The following is an 18,342-nucleotide window of genomic DNA, read 5'->3' as shown; positions in this document are numbered from 1 at the left end:
TGCTTTGCATGTACGTAACTTACCTTATCTTAATCTGACGATTTTGAATTTTTCTAAGGATAGATTTTTTTTGGCCCCTCCTTAACGAACTCCCCTGCATTAAGAGCCAATATATGGTAGAGGTACATTTTCAGGGTACAAGATTTCTCCCCATGTAATAATCTGACGCGCTCAAGTAACTGCAAAAATCCCCGGTTGGGCTCCCCTACTATAAACTATACCCTATAAACTCCATAGTTATCTATGAAGAGAAGTTACCTTTAAGAAAATGCAAAGTTTTCTGGATCTCCTAAAACTCTGTAATCTTTAAATGTATATGGAAATCACTACGTACATAGGCCGCTCAAGTGCGCCATACGCATTTTAAAAAGAAATGGGAGGGCGCACATGTGCGGTTTACGCAGTGAAAGGGAATGTTCTACATAGAACTGTTGCTCATTCATATGCAACAAAGATACAAAGTGGAATCGCAACAAGTGCCACAAATTCATAAGACGCAGACGGCAGGACAACCGCTGTACAGTACAGCTCTCTCACACATTTCTAGCAGTGGCGGCTTGTGATTTTTACAATAGGGGAGGTTATACCTAACTCTAAAATATCTAGACAAATTTGCACTAGCAAAAAAATGCGAAAAAAAATGTAATGTAAGGCCCCATTTTTTGACCATTTTTTATTTACATTTCGTAATATCATCATAATTCATAATTTTATAATATCATATCATTTTAAAAATAATTTGTCTAGCTGTAAAAGTTTAATACCAAAGTTTGTGTCGTTTATTTGTTAACAATTCCATCTTTGTAAGTAGATATGCATATCAAAATAAATACAGATTTGAAGTTTTGCAATCCATACAGGTTGAAGGTTCACATTTTTTAAGATACTCAACTGAATTTTTTTCTAAACGCGGCCTACTGCGTATCCAAAAACATGATAAATTACCGATATTTTGCTTTGCGTTACAAATATCGGAAAAAGTTTTTTCAACAAGCTGTTCCTAATATTATTCTAACTAGCCCAATAAATGACCGTTTTGGAGTGTGATTTCCAGGGGCAATTCCGAATTGCATGAAAATTTGGATTTAGGTTCTACTTACCCTAAACTTCTGGTTGCTTTTCCTTGGGGGGTGATATTTACCCCTTCTCGGGGGGTGAAAAGCGCGTGTTTAAAATAAAGCTGGAAATGGATAAATTGACTTATTTTAAGCAACTTTTGTTCCATAAGGTTTTTTACGTAAGTCAATACTTTTCGAGTTATTCGTGATTTAAAATGTTGAATTTTCGACAAATAAACTACGTTTTCAGACCGTTTTTCCCAAATAATTCAAAAAGTAAATATTTAATCGAAAAAAATATTTTTAGCCAAAGTGTAGCCTATAAAAAAGACGAAAAAATGGTGTACCAGTAAAGTCTATAAATTGAGTAGAAGCAAAGTTGTAGCTCATGAAAAATACGTTCTTATTCGTCTAATTCCAAATCGAATAATTCAACGCGAAATCACCGAAAAAAGAAGCGTTTTTCAGGAAAAACTTATTAATATTTTTAAAGTATCGAAAAAAAGCTTATTATTTGTTTTTTACAAAAGTTTACAGCACCAAAAATAAACGAGTTACACTGAGAAAAAGTTGGCCCCTTTTTTTGGTAACAAAAATCGTGAAAACCTCCCTCTATTTAGCACCCTAAATGAAATTAATCGTTTGGCTTTACCATCTATTTTAACTGTATGTGTATTGTTTATATGGTCTGCAAGTTTGGTCTAAAACATTTGGTTTTATAGTAAAAAAATATTTCTAAAAATTTTTGAAAAATTTCATTTTTTCAAAATAATTTAAAAAGTATTAGTGATAAGAAAAATATTAAAGAGTAAAAAAATGTAGGTTTTGCTATTATAAATATGCTAGTTTCATTTTGTTTCTCCGTAAGACAAAAATTGGTTAAGATATGGCTGTTCAAAATTTGCATACACTCGTGATTAGTGACCCATTCAAGCTTTTTCAATTATAAATAATGTAAATAAATTGTTTGTAAAGCGGTAGCGTATAATTTCATTTGGGGAGCTAAACACGGCGAGATTTTCATGATTTTTTACAAAAAAAAAGAGGGCTAACTTTATTTTGAGCGAAACTCGCTTATTTTTAATGTTAAACGTTTGTTACCAATTAAAACAAAGCTTTTTATAAACACTTTTAAAAAAGTTTAAATGGGTTTTTCCCGAAAAGTGCTTAATTTTTCGATGATTTCACCTTGAAATATTCGATTTGAAATTAGACGAATAAGAACGTATTTTTCAAGAGCTACAACTTTGTTTTTATTTGATTGATGATCTTTACTGAAACACCATTTTTCGGGTTTTTTATAAGCTATACTTTTACGAGGATATTTTTCGATAAAATATTTACTTTTTGAGTTATTTGCGAAAAACCGTCTGAAAACGTAGTTTTTTGTCGAAAAATCAACATTTTCAATGGCAAACAACTCGAACAGTATTGACACAACTCGAACAGTATTGACTTACGTAAAAAACTCTATAGAACAAAAGTTGCTTAAAATTAGTAAATTTATCCATTTCCGGTCTTATCTTGAACGTATGTTTTTTCACCCCCGAGAAGGAATGACTGTCCCCCCCCAAGTAAAAGCAACGGCACAATTTCAACTTTGAGGTGGAGGGTAAGTAGAACCTAAATCCAAATTTTCACGCAATTCGGAGTTGTCCCTGAAAATTACACGGTATCGCCGAATTTCCCATTCATTTACTGGGCTAAACCCCAAATATAAAATTTCATAACAAAATTCGCACTTTTAGTTTTTTCATTATTGTTAGTCAGGACCCTAAAATTCGTTGTCTCGAGATGCACGCAACGGCAACGGAGCCGAGAAGCTAGTTAGGATCCGTTAGTAAATCTCCGGGCAGCGTGTGATGTCACCGTAGATGCCACTGTTAGGAGACCGGGTCTTCTTAAACGCCCAGTTCGCTGCGCGTAGCATGCATTAGCAATGGAGGCTGGCCGGCTTCTCGGCTCTGTTCATGCATCTCGGGATAACCCAGGGTCCTGCCTACAATAATAATAAAAAAACTGAGACGCAATCATGCGTTCTAATGCTAATGCTCCGTGCGTATGGATATTTAGTGATAATATGGAATTTACACGTTGTATAATAGTGAGAATGCTTGTGGTTTTTCGCGATTCAAGATAAACAAAACAGTGTAGCGTGTGTAAAACATTTATGGGGAGGCTAAGCCTCCCTTGCCTGCTCTGACGAGCCGCCACTGATTTCTAGTTCTCAAAATATGTAACAAACTGTCAGTGGAACTAAAAACCTTGAATTTGGATTATAATTATAGAAATTAAGTATCTATCTGCACTTATTTTAAGTGCAGGTAGATACATGATACATATATTAATAGATATTAAAAATAATTAATAACAAAGTATTGAATTTTGAAGAATTATTGTTGCTCTAGCTTTAAATGAATTACCTGTACTGCCCTCCTAAGACAAAAGGTCCTATCTACAAAAATTCGGATTTTCAGGTTTTTGTCTCACTGGACTCTTAGTTCAAAACTTAACATATTTACTACGTCAAAAAGCCGTAACTGACAGGCAGTGATTCAAAATTGCCATATTTATTTTGTCCTAACCAACAAAAGTTAATCAAATACCAAATAAAATTGCCCTAAAGTAATATTGCTAGACGAGTATGTCCGAAGTTGGCTGAATATATGCAGATAGGACAATGTGTCTTAATATATAATGACGTTTGCAACACGTGACTCAACAACATAACCTTAAACCCCAGTAAGGAATAACTTCTGACTGTGCAGTTTGACGTGTATCGTTGTGAATTATTGTTGGTATTGTTAGTTTTAAAAACAGTAAGTTGAAAGGGGCAATATATTTGAAGAATTACAATGAATACTGAGTAAGTACATACTATTAAGCAATTACCTACTTTAGATATTTCTGAATGAAAAATGTGATAGAAGTTCATGTGTTATTTGCACGGGAAAAATAAATACTGATTTTTTACGTGAATATCATTTATAGATACGTGTAACTTATTTTTAAACTGGCTGCGAGTGACTTTGTAGAAATAGTTTTTTAATATTTATTTAAATTTTAAATAAATATGTATTTGTTTATTTCAGATTTTATGTTTCATTTTGGTTTCAGAAATTGCAGAACTGCTAGTCGTTCCAAGAGAATGGTTCAGGCTGCGTTAAATAAAAGCCTACAAGAAAAAATAAGTGTAATCAGACAGAAGACTAAAAAACCAAGGTGTGTAACGAAAGATAATGAGTATATACCTGAAAAAGGTGAATCTGAAGAGACTGAGACTAGTGAAATAGAAAACGAGTCATTTTCAACGGATTTACACTTATTCAAGAACAATAAAGCGACTTCAAAAATCAACTAATATCAGACGTAATAATAGTGAGGCACACCGAAAACAAAGAATCTATGCAAACGAAAGCAACAAGAGCGCAGGAAGATTTCTTATCAAATAGTATGCCACCACTTGTAACCAATTTGGATTTTAATTTTATTGTTACTATTCTAGAAGATGCTGTAAAAAAGGCAAGCCATACATCAGAAAGTAAGTTGTACACGAAAAAGAGAGAGCTTAGAAAGAGGAGAAAATTCGAAGAAAAGCCTCGTGAACGACAAGTGAAAAAAAATCAAATTTATATCGACAATCACAATGTTAAGGAAGTCTGTAAATGTCCAATGAACTGCCATAGAAAAATATCAAAAACTCGACGGGAATCTATTAATAAACAATACTGGACCCTATCAAAAGATCAACAGCGGTTATTTATATTCAAATGTACCAAAAAATTTCCGAAACGAAGAGATACCTTGAAAACTGGAAACTCGAGACGCACAAATATTTTCAAATATTTTCTTTCGGTGGAAGAAGGTTTAGAAGTAAACGTCTGCAAAGTATTTCTCTTAGCCACGTTAGGATTTGACAAAAATAATGATAGTGTTCTCAAAAATATAAGAGTTTGTGTGAAACACTAGACGAAGACTAAGGTGTTTTATATATTTTGTGATTTCTTTTTTACTAATAAATTAATTTTCTTAATATTTTAAATTTATTAATTTAATAGGTGATGCACTTAGTACCTATTAATTAATGTTTCTTTACAAATAGGATTCCTTCTACTAAGTTAATTAGTCCTAACTACCGATATATTCAAATATCTGTTTTTGTGATGATATAAGTGAAAATAATATTGTACTATTAAATCTAATAATTAATTATCAACTAACTCAGGCAGAAAATCTTAAAAATCTTGTGATTATCAATTTTTTTTGGCAAGCAATTATTAAAAAAACCGTGATATCTCAAAACTGTAATTTTGCAGATAGGACCTCTTGTCTTAGGAGGGCAGTATAGAAGATAATTTTATATCAGTAATATGTATACGAATTGTAAAATATAATGAAAGCTCTCACGATTTTTTAATTATAGCAACATGCGGCTTTATTTCCATGTGATATTTTTTATTATTTTATGTATTTTGTTATATTTATGTCAAATAATAGTTATTTATGTACAAATTCAGTAAAGTTACTTTTTATGGAACGAGTCTGATATTATGAGCAGAGCGAGCCTAGCGAACGAAGCGAATAACAGACGAGTTCGATAAATAGTCTTTACTGACGTGGTGCATACACAATTTTATCGCCAACAATTTGATATTGGTTTTAACACTTACCTACAATTTACAATTTAAAAACTTTTTAAATTTTAGACGTTATCATAATTTCATGACAGTGATGACAGATAACTTTTGCAAGATGGCCGCTTTGTAATTGTTGTAATTTATTTTATATGAATATAATTAAAAACTACTACAGGATTTTCCTTTTTGACATAAATTTAATAGATAATATCGCCAATTATGTATAATATTTTTAATAATTAAAGTAAATAAATTTTAAGTTCACTCAAATACTCGTCATTCGATTACTGGCATCGACCACTTATATTCAATCTCGGTTAATTTGATTAATCGCGGCAGGTAAAATAAAATTCTTCTTTCAGTACAATAAAGTGTTATTTTACTGCCGCAAATGAGGACAAATGAGTACAATAATGAATGACTTTAGTGACCGTTGGCGATAAACAGTATTATCCTTATTATTAAAAACAGCTTTTGTTTAATTTCAGTTCAGAGAGGATCAACCATCCCCACACGTCCGTTTCGGTCTCTCCAGACCTCTTCAGTGGGGCTACATGAACCCCTCTGAATCGAAACGAACTCAAGCTGTCTATTTAAGCAGAATTAAAAATATTCTGTGCATCAGACGCTGCGCTGTAGCGGTAGCGCCAGCTATTAAATAGAAATGAAATATTTCAGATCTAAACAATAAATCTGAAAATTCTCGAAAATGGGGAAAACCTCAGATGTAATGAAAGGATGATATTTTAAAAGCTGCAGGAACTCACTGGAAAAGCTCAACCAAGGACATACAGATATGGAAAGATTTGGGCAAGGCCTATGTCCAAAGTTGGATAGAAATGGGCTAAAGAAGAGAAAGCAAAAAATTGCTAAGGAGTTATGGAGTTAGACATTTTATGACAGCGATTTATTACACTGAAATGAGTAAATGAGCATATAATTGATTAAAATTCAACATATAGGATTTTATCCAGAAGAACGCTTTTTGTTATAAATATAACTCCGCCAACTTTTAGTAAAAAAAGACTTAGCTACTTTTTGCACTGACCGCTACAATTAAATAACATTCTGACAAAGGAAATTACGATAAGGTGAAACACATGATCTAAAAAAATTAAAAATACTGTATCAAAATTATAGTTATGCAAAATACGTAGATAAGCATCTTGTGAAATTATAATTAAAAATTTGAAAACTTATTGATAAAACACCTATACAGTTTGAAAAACAGACAACTTTATTGAAGTACGTATCTGCATACATAAAACAAAATCAAATCTATAACAGACTATATATAAATTCGTAAAAAGTAGTTCTACAATACATAATAGTATTTATAAAATAATTGTAGTGCGTCAAAGGATTGCAAAGGTAAGTTAGAAAGTTATACAGCACATATTTGTAGTGGATAAAGATTTTAACCCATTAGTGCCCAGATTATTTTTTTTCAGTTTTTAATGTGATGCTAATATTTTTTTGGGAGCAGTTGGATTAAAAAACATAAAAATAAATGAATTTATGCATTCGGATTTATAGATCACTCAATATATGACGTTACATATATGTAACGCTAGGAGCTAATGGGTGCAAAAAATACAAAATATAACTGCAAACAGTTTTATTTATTTAAATACGGAAAATAAAGAAAAAGTAATTTAAACATCATTTTGGTTTGTGTGATAGGTAACGAAACAATCAATACAGAGACCTACGTTACATTTCCTACACATCGTGCGTGTTGAACTTTTGCAAGATGTTCCAGCACAGCGCCTTCTTTTGCCGTTTGGAATTTTATCTACTAGGTGGTCCATCCTATCATATCTAATTCCATCGGCTGCTCTTTGGGCATTAGAAGATGGAGATGGAGTTCTGCCAGTTCCTTTGGGCAATGACGAATATTTCTTCAAATAATCTTTCACGATAGCCCTTCGAAAGTCTATTTGGGACATCGGAGAGTTGTTTGATATTCGATACAAACACCACGCGTTATTGACTGAAACATCAAGAAGCCATGTAAACAATGACCAGTACCATTTCCTGTTTCTAATTTGAATCCTGTACTGTCCAATGTTCTGATCCATTCGATCAGTACCACCCATTTTTTTGTTATACTCTGCATATGCTGCTGGTCTGCTAACTTGTATATGTTTTTTTCCTTTTGCGAATAACGTCCAACATTTGTTATTGGATTGATACCATATCTATTGGAAGCAATGCAAACTACGGAATTATCGACCCACTTGGCTACTAGCACAGCATCTGTCTTACTAATAGCACTTTCATAGTATCCCCTTTCCTGTTTCTGAAGATCTTTTTTAGCCAATAAAGGACAGCTTCTAGGTAAACGATTTTCTCTTATAGTACCCGTGCCTCCGTATCCTTTCAAACGTAAATAAGATAATAAACTGAATGTAGTAAATAAATTGTCAAAGTAAAATGAGAATGGCAAAGATTTCAGATTATCAGGTAGTTCTTCTATCATTTTCACCAGTGGTGCTGCCGCCTTTCCAAAGTTTCTTTCTATGTCAATATCAGGAGTTACAGATTTTCCTTGATATATCTCGAAATCAATCAAATAGCCCATCACCGTATTTAGGCACCAGACTTTATAACCAAATCGTATGGGTTTGGCTCTTAAAAATTGCTTGCAGCTATGTTTACCGTAATATTTGACCATACTTTCATCAAAAGCCAGATCTTTTTCAGGAACAAAATACTTTCTGAACCTGTCTTTCACTTTATTTATAAATGGCCTTATTTTCCAGAGCTTATCACCTTTATCAATATTTGCGTTAGAATTCAAGTGAACAAACCTCAAAATTTGCTCAAACCTGTTGGGCCTCATAGAATTATATACAAGTTCGTTTCTGGTGTCAAGACTTTGCTCCAAATACATACGTTTGCTGGGAAGACCATTATAACCACTAAGAATCAATATAGCAATAAAACATTTCATTTCCTCTGGCGAGACTCCTGGATCAGGTAGATTATTAAAAGTAGCATATTGGTTTGTTTCCTGTACCAGAATAAAATGATTTCTTCATCTATGAACATTTCGAATATATCAACAACTGATTTGTTAGCAAACAGTGAAAAATCTGACTCAGGAAATTGTTTCTCGTTATATGTGAAATCTCCTGAAACCCAATCCCGGGCTGCAGAAACTTTTGGATATACCATATGAGCAGGTATAATATCGATATCATTATTTGTCAAAGAAATGTTACCTTCTGTCGATTCTGACGGTTGAATAGAATCATCTTCTCCTAGTATAATTTCATCAGTAGTTCTGACTTCTGCATCGGCAAGTAGCTGACGTTTGCTCAAATTGTCCAAATCTCCGCCACCGTCCTCATCTCCTGAATCCTCACCGTCAGAATAGCCGGATCCGGTGGCGCTATATAAACTGCCTCTATAGAGTCATCTATCCCGTCGTATTCTCCAAAGGCTATATCGATAGCTTCTTGTACAGTCAGGTCTCTTTGAAGAACTGCAGCAAGGCCTCTGAAATAAAAAAAAAACAACTTAGTAGGTACATACTGCATTTTTAAATTAATGCATTTTTAAATTTCCTTAAGTTCTATAAACACTCTGTATACTAATATTTCGAAAAACGTTACTAAAAATACCATACAATGAAAACAAAACACATAATACATCGGTATAAAATAACTGTAAAATATGCTTACATTACATCCTAGCGTTACAAATATGTAACAGTCAACTTCCTAACCTAGCAACTTTTTTATTTGAAAAAATATCAATGCTTTTTTACACAAAAAATATGTATTTATATTTACTTTTACTATTTGCTTTCTAATATTAACGTTATTATACAAAATGAGATTTATATACTTACTTCTTATCGACGAAGTCCATTATTTGAAGCTTTATTTATTTTGTTATATTTTATCGAGGCACAGATTCAAAACAAAGTTCTAATAAAATAGCACACTTCAAGCAATGTAAACACTATAACCTTCTGACAAGAACTGACCTATTTTCAACTGAACATTTGCGACGTATGCGATACAGGATCTATTTAGATGGCACCACTTTGCCGTTACATAATTGTAACGCTAGGCACTAATGGGTTAAGTAAAAAATCATAGACATCCAGGCAGTTAGTGAAAGGATATGCAAGTTAAGAATTTGCACCCCTTCTTCAACCTAACAATGATAAACATTCACTGCCACCAAAAGAACAAGAGCAACTCACAAAGGAAAGTTCCTACCAACAGCTGGAGACAACAGCAAAATAGGCAAGGAGCCGCAGTTCTATGGCACAACAGGAAAATACCCACTGCACAATTAAACAAGCGAGAATGGGAAGTTTTTAATAAATTTTTCAACCAGTAAAAACATGGTCATAAGTTCCACATGCTTTTTCTTCTTCGTGTACCATGTCCTTTCAGAACGTTGGTTACATTCATAGCTCTCTTAATTTTATTCACTGCCACCCTAAATAGTATGCTTGTATCAACACCATACCAATCTCGCAAGTTCTTCAACCATGAGGTTCTTCTTCGTCCTGGACTGCGTTTGCCTGCTATTTTTCCTTGCATGATATTTTGTAGCAACCTATATTTGGGACCTCTCATTACATGTCCGAAATACTCCAGCTTTCTCTGCTTGATGATTTTTATGATCTCAGTAGTCTTGCTGAGACGTTCTAGTATTGTGGAGTGGAGTTTCGAATCTTCTCCACCCAGGAAACTTTTAAAATTCTTCTAGAGCACCATATTCCGGAAATCTCAAGACGATTTAGACATATGTAGAACGTTTTCGATCTGATTACAGATCATGATTATTGCTTAACAGGATGCTCGCATGCCAAGCCACCAAAATTGAAAATATTTGGGCAAAGATGCTTTAAAATTATACCGAAATTTTTTCAGTTTTGGTTGCTTAGCATATGAGCACCCTCTTCAGTACTGATGATGATTTGTAATCAGATCGAAAACATTCTGCATATGTGATGTAGCCCTTTTTAAAGAATTTTAATAAATTATATACTTTTGTAAAGGACGTTAATTAAATTTTTTGATAAGGTACAGCCAGCTACAGGAAAACCTTTTTCCTTGTGGATTTTTAAATACCTAATTACAATTATTTTAAACAAAACTCAAACTTCTTAAATTCTTAAATAATTTGAAGGACCTGATGAACCATATTTCTCTGTTCACTTCTATTTTGGGCTTTTCTTTTTGAGTACCTCACCTTCACTTGTTTAAGGATTCCTTGCACTTTATTAATCTAATTTGTTCTGGGTCTACCTCTTCTTTGAGGACCGATTAATTTCCTGTTATAACAAGTTTTGGCATTTTGTTCACTGTCCTTCTTTCTACATGTCCCAACCATCTTTGTGGCTTGACGAACTTGATGTTGGTATGTTCTTTGTACTTCTTTTTCTTCTATTTGTATAGACATGACTCGTATACTTTAGACGTTTTCGACATTAGACGTTTTTCAATGTGCCTCCAGTAAATTTTTGTTCCATCGTTTTCGTGGTCTTCCCACTGATCGTCTTCCTATTGGGGAACCGTCTCTCGCTGGCCTGACTACCCTGTTTGTTGTCATTCGGCTTATGTGTTCATTCTTTTCTACATTTTTGTTTCTTACCTAGTTATTAATGTTCTCCACCTTCTATCTTCTTCATAAATCTGTACTTCTAGCTCTGTCCCATGGTGTCTTGCCATCGATTTTTTGAAGGGTTTCTATCACCTCTGTTTCGAGTAATATTTTATCCTCTCTATGTCAGGTCATATTGTGAAAATAAGTCATATAAAAATCGTGAAAATCTGCCCCTGTTTAGCACCTCAACTAAAATTAATCGTTGCCGCTTTACAAATAATTTACTTTAATTATGTATTTTTTCTATGATCTGTAAGTTTTACCGGTTTAATGGGCTTATTTTTCAAAGGGTTATAGCACAGTATATATAGAAGTTCCACCATGGAACCTGTGGTTATATTGATACTGTGGTTATATTTTAAAGGGCTTGAACGAGTCACTAATCACGAGTGTATACAAACTTTGAAGAGCCATATTTTAACCAATTTTTGTCTTACAGAAAAACGAAATGATGCTATCCTATTTATCAAAGCAAAACCTGCATTTCTTTACTCTTTGAGATTTTTTTATCACTAATACTTTTTAAGTTATTTTGAAAAAATGGCACTTTCCAAAATTTTGAGAAAACATTTGTTTATTACTTATACATTTTATTTTTTTATTAACTTAAAATGTATTAGTGATAAGAAAAATCTCAAAGAGTAAAGAAATGTAGGTTTTGCTTTGATAAATACGATAGTTTCATTTTGTTTTTCTGTAAGACAAAAATTAGTTAAAATATTGCTGTTCAAAGTTTGTGTACAGTCGTGATTAGTGACTCGTTAAATAAAATATTATTTTATTTGTTTACTATAGCAAAACTTACATTTCTTTACACTTTGAATGATTCTTATCACTAATATTTTTAAGTTAATTTGAAAAAAGAGCACTTTTCCAAAAATTTTGTGGAACATTTTTTTTTTGTTATTAATCCAAATTTATTCAAAAATAAGCACTTTGAACCTGTCAAACTTACAGATATCGTATAAACAGTGCACATACCTATTAAAGTTGGCTGGTTTTGGAACTAACCCACATCTTTTAGTCTAGTTTAAGAATAGCAAATGGCCGCTTTTAAAAATTTTTCATATATCAGAAGGAAGCTTTTAAGGATCTTTAACTGTAATTCTCTTTAAAGTTTTTTGCAAATCTATTAGTATGTTTTATCAAGTATTTCACGTTGAGATATTCGATTTGGAGTTTGAAGAATAAGAACGTATTTTTCATGAGCTACAACTTTGATTTTACTGGAGCTATAAATTTCATTGATAAACGATTTTTTTCATTATTTTGTATGCTTAGTGTGACCAACTAGCCCGAAAAATCCGGGACATGGCCCGAATTACGAAGTCGTGTCCCGGCGTCCCGGACAAGGCTTCTGGGTCATCCGAATTTTCAACGTTTTGGTAAAATTTCATTTTGAAATTTTTAATATTTCTTCTAAGAATTCACATCAAACTAAATTGAATTGGTGGGACGAAAAAAAGTCGTCAATTTCTAGAGTGTTTTACCAATACCACATCCAAAACGCATGCATTTTATATCGTAGTATTATATGTAGTTCTACGAAAACTCAAACTCTGGATTTTTTCCGGTGTCTGTATTTTAATTATCTTCTTCTGCGAAGACGATTTAAAAACATGAATATCAAAAAATGATAATTATATTTTATCTTAAGGTTCAATTTACATGGAAATCCAACATTAGTAGATTTTCTAGTTTTTCGTTGTTTGAGAACGATTTCCGGATTGGTAGTGGAAACGTCAAAAACTAACAAAAATGTTATTATCATTAGGTACAACCTATTCCATCAAAAACATTTTTGTCAACATAAAAATTTTAAATAATCAATAAAATGATGATATTAAAGTTTTATATTTAAAAAAGTGGCGCGATTTTCATTGAAAAGTCCCGGATTTTAGGTAGTTTTTTCAGTCTTGTACCGAATTCGACTAAATTGGAGTTGGTCACACTATGTATGCTACATTTCTCCTAGGAGTATTTTTTTCGATAAAATATTTACTTTTTGAGTTATTTGCGAAAAACCGCCTGAAACCGTTGTTTTTTTTTGTCGATAAATCCAAATTATTAATGGCAAAACTCGAAAAGTATTGACTTACTTAAAAAAGTCTATAGAACGAAAGTTGTTTAGAATTAGTCAATTCATCCATTTCCGGACTTATTTTAAACGCGCGTTTTTTACTTCAGAGAAGACTGCCACCCCAAAAAAAAGCCACCAACGGCACAAATTCAACTTCGGAGTTGACCCTAAAATTTTCCGTTGTGTAGAGCAGCGGTTCTCAAACGTTTTTAGTCGCGGCACCCTTGTAGGGCTAAAAATATTTCGAGGCACACCAGCCCTTGAAGCGATTTGGGAAACGACAATAAATGAAAAAAATACAATTCTGAGGCTCATTTGATTTCAATATAAACTTTATTTCAGATCAATAAAATAGAGTAGGTACATACATTAGATATTCAAATATCCTTAAATGTGATGAATGAAACTGTTTCGATGATATTTTCATTATATCTTTTAATAATTATGGGAATCTTTGTAAGTTTGACCCTCAAATCCCTTGTTGCTTGAAGTTTGCTTCTGTATTTGTTTTTAATGCAAGCATATGCGGAGAAAGAAGACTCACAGCGATAAGTCGATGTGAAACACATAAGTTTTTTCCCTGCAACCTTGCCAACAACATTATATTCTGAATATACCTGCATCCAGAACTCGTCTTGGCTTCCTTCACGGTATTTGAGTTTTAAACTGCTATCTTCGCTGATCTCAAGTAGATTTTGAAAAACTTCATTTGTCATTCCGACAGGTTTATTTTTTGGGTTCGCACGAAAACGGGTCCATCATCCAGCTGTATAAGTCATCAGAGTCAATGTCAGGAAAATAGTTTACAATACTTTCTTCCAAACCTTGCAAATGAGCAATAACAATTTCAAAGAACTTCATTTGAGGATTGATTTCATTTGTTATAACAAATTCCTGTAACCGAGAGAAATTTGTGAGGTTCCCCTTTTCAACACATGCTTTGAAAGGTGTAACTATTTTACGCAAAGCTTTGATTTTATCTAATTGTGATCCTCCTTTGCATTGAAGCGAAGTGGTGGTTTTATTTATTATTTCGAAGATGTCTGAAAGGTATCCCAATTTTAGCAGCCAAATGACATCTTTTAGTTCAAATATTCTCCCTAAAATTGTTCCCCTCGATAGCCACCGGACCTTTGTGTGGAGCAAAAGATTGAAATGATCTATACCCATATATTCAGCGGTGAGCTTTAAAAGGCATGCTTGAAGCGGACGGCTCTTCATATGGTTAATTATTTTCACAGAACCATCCAATACGTCTTTTAAATCTTGCGGCATCTTTTTAGTTGCCAAATAATGACGATGTAAGATACAATGACTGCTGCAGGCATTTTCTGCCACTACCTTTATTCTAGACAACGCCCCTCTAATTTTACCAACCATTGCAGCCGCTCCAGCACTGCAAATATCCACACATTTACTCCACTCTATATCATTTTTTTATATACTCGTGGATAGCCTTGAAAATCTCTTCACCAGTGGCATAACTTTTAAGCTCTTCACACATAAGGTGTTCTTCTTCTATTTTCATGCCGAATGGAAACCTCACAAACACAAGCAGAACAGCAAGTCCAGCAACGTCGGTACTTTCATCAAGCTGTAAACTGAAGAATTCACAAGTTTTTAATCTATTTGTAAGCTGTCTCTCTACAAAATCTGAAATAGTGTAAATTCTCTTGCTGTTTGACATCTACACATTATCAATCTTTTTGGTCATATCTGGACCTAATATGCATTGTACGACATCATTGACGCAAGGTTTAATCAGTTCCTCGGCAATGGTATGGGGTTTTCCAGCTTTTGCAATGGGCAAACCAACAATAAATGATGCTTCAGTGGCGTTTTCGTTTTCATTTTTGCAGACTCTTTCCATCATGCATGACCCTGCCTGAAGAGATGAAGCACGACGTTTGAAGGTTTCTTCGACCTTATCGGCTAAACCAGGATGATTACTTTCCAAATGTCTTTTTAATTTAGATGGAACCAAGCACCCATTAGCAACAATTTTGTGACAATTAACGCATTGGCCTTCTGGTGCCTGTTCGTTGCCAACTTGGATAAAGCCATATAACGTGAGATAGCTAGGATCATACCTTCTTATTTTTTCCCGAATTTCTTTTGGTACGGAACCTCCTTTCCACGAATTGAGGGAGAACAACTTGGATGAGCTGGACTCGAATGGATCTCGTGGACATTTGTATCTTCTCCATCTCTGCTAGTTGTCACTGGATCAGTTGATTCAGATGATTCAGTGACTTCACTACATTTCCTTTTCAAAGACCCAGATTTCAGCCAAGTTTCCATTATTCTGTAATGAAAATAATGTCCCAAATAAAAGAAAGCAAAACATTGCCAACAATGAAAGGTATTTTCCAACCGTAATAATGCAAAACATATTTTATGGCCAGAATAGCAACAAAATTACATAATATTATACATCTTAATTGCAATAAATATAATTATTTACGTCGTCACTTTTCTTCTGCAGTTATATCTAAAACTTCCACTTTGAAATCTAACTTTAATTTTTACAAAACTCACTTATTAGCTGCAAGAATTAAACTGTGGAATGGACGCAGGTAGCAGTCGCGTCGGTCGAATTTGACTGTTTGTTTCTCGGTCGCCATCTCGGCGCGAATAGGCCATAGTCCTTATAGCCTTATATATATAGGCCATATAGTCAACATGTTTCGATTGGACAGTGGCGCAGCGGCCGGTTGTTCGACTTTTCTTAAATGTTCCACGTCACCCTTGGCAAATGCTTGAGGCACCCCAGGGTGCCGCGGCGCCTACTTTGAGAACCTCTGGTGTAGAGTTATCGCTGAATCAATTGAAACAAAAAAGAGGCTTCGATTGTCTTGATCTTTAATTATACATGTTCGTATTTGCACATATGCATACATATTGTATAATATACACTCAACCAAACTTATAAGGAATCACTATGTATTTGAAACCTGCAGCTTTTGGAAGCTGTAGATGTAAATATTTTAGTTGAAATGATAAGAAGAAGAGTTGCCGTGCCCAGGACTATACATATATCAGGATGAAGTTACGGGATGCCTAGTTAACCAGGTACCACAAGATTTATCACGTAAATTGGTGTCTTCAACACCAAAACCTGAACATTGGAAATTGTAAAAGTGTGCTATTTTCAAACGAAAGTAGGATGTGTAAAATCAGATGATTAACGAATTCGTGTACTTAGAGGGCGAGGAAAACAATCAAGAACGGGAACGTCCAGATTTGTTAATAAATATAAAAGATGAAGATCAATATTATTTTTCACAATTTCTACTCCACATTTAGAGTTACAAATCGGATATTTTTTACTTACTTTTGCATAACCTTTATGAAATTTACCTACTATTTTATTGGAAAATAAGCCACAATTTAATTTAAAAATGAAATTTATTGATGTTCTGACTCCCACTTGTCTTTATCGACTTCCTGTTGTCTTTATCGAAATACAAAATATTAATAAATTAAACATATTTTGTTTATATTGCTTAGAAAAAAAACTTCTTCTAATAATTATAATTTAATCTGACCCATTCATATCGGCAATACAGATATAAATGATACATTTTAAAGTAAATTATAATTTTTGTCTGAATTGCTGATATAAATGTGTCAGATGAAATTAAATTATAAGAAGATTTTTTTTACTAAGCAACATAAACAAAATTCGTTTAATTTATTAATATTTTGTATTTCGATAACGAAAGTGGAAGTCAACAAATTTAATTTTTAAATTCAATTGTGGCTTATTTTCCATTAAAATAATAAATTGCATAGGATACCACAAAGAAACAGGTTCAGAACAATATCACCTTTATAAATAAAAAATAATTCTGCCTCTTAATTTTATGTAAGCATCATTTAAAAATAATTACTTATAGTCTGGGCTGATTATCGGAGAATAGACCATTTTTGGGAAAAGTTATTTACCAGCAATTTTATTGCTGAAATCGAAGCTTATGATTATATGTGTTAATAATATAGGTATGCAAAGTCCTCAGATAGTGTGCTACTTTTTTTATAAACAAAATGGCGCCCGAAAATCGTGTTTTTTTCAATTATTGCTCTATAACTCCGAAGATTTTAACTTTACAACAAAAACACTCAAATAAAAATTCACCGCAATTAAATTCTGCATAGAGATATGCTTTTTCCGACCTGTTTCGACGAAAATTTTCCTCGGAAAATCCGGGTTTTCCCAACAAAATCTTTAATTTTCAAATAAAGTTTTAGATAAGTAATTATCTACCAATAATTAAATAATTTGGTGACTTAAAAGCCTTCTTGGTTTGGATTATAGTTCCAGAAGCTGGTGAAAATTGAACGAATATTTTAGCAACAATTTAATTGTTAATTAATAATTTACCGTCGCAATAATAACCAAAATAATTATGATACACTGATCAAACTTTGAAATCTTATAAAGATGAGATGCCTTTTTAACATTTTGTCGACAAAATATAAATTTTTTATTTTTTGCCTAATCTTTAAATGGTAAAAAAATAGTTATAAACAAATTAACGTTTATCAGAAAGTTTTTATTATATTCTAATTTTAAAAATTAGTTAAAAAGCGTATTTCAAATATATTGAAAATGAATGTTTTAAAACTTTTTTACAACCATTTGCAAAAAAGTTATGAAACAGCAAAATAAACATACGATTACTGCGTTGTTTATAATTTTTTTAAATTCTTTCAAAGCGTAAAAGTGAGTTTAAAGTACAAGCTAATCACTTACAAAAAATAATGATTAATAGTTTAATGGTTACATTTTAATTAAAGATTATAAATATTTTTTTTTGTAATTTACACGCGCGAAAGTTGACTAATACAGTACCGTAGCTATGTATTATGTATTATACCCGTCCACATACGCAACTCGCGCGAGTTTTATAAAGCGTGTCAGTCTACTGTG

The 18,342-nt window shown here is 32.8% G+C and overlaps 1 protein-coding gene across 1 annotated transcript in view; it reads left to right on the top strand.

Annotated features, from left to right (window-relative positions):
• Nucleotides 1-7,022: 7,022 nt before the first annotated feature.
• The window catches only part of LOC126890137 (uncharacterized), a 167,780-nt gene continuing 156,460 nt past the window's right edge, over nt 7,023-18,342 (top strand). Inside the window, exon 1 of the mRNA XM_050658987.1 lies at nt 7,023-7,066. The gene's annotated coding sequence lies outside the window, so the exon portion shown is untranslated. The remainder of the gene's footprint in view (nt 7,067-18,342) is intronic.

This window comes from Diabrotica virgifera, chromosome 8 (assembly GCF_917563875.1).
Source record: "Diabrotica virgifera virgifera chromosome 8, PGI_DIABVI_V3a".
NCBI lineage: Eukaryota > Metazoa > Arthropoda > Insecta > Coleoptera > Chrysomelidae > Diabrotica > Diabrotica virgifera.
The sequence above is the reverse complement of the archived record's forward strand: the minus strand, read 5'-3'. Positions and strand labels throughout refer to the sequence as shown.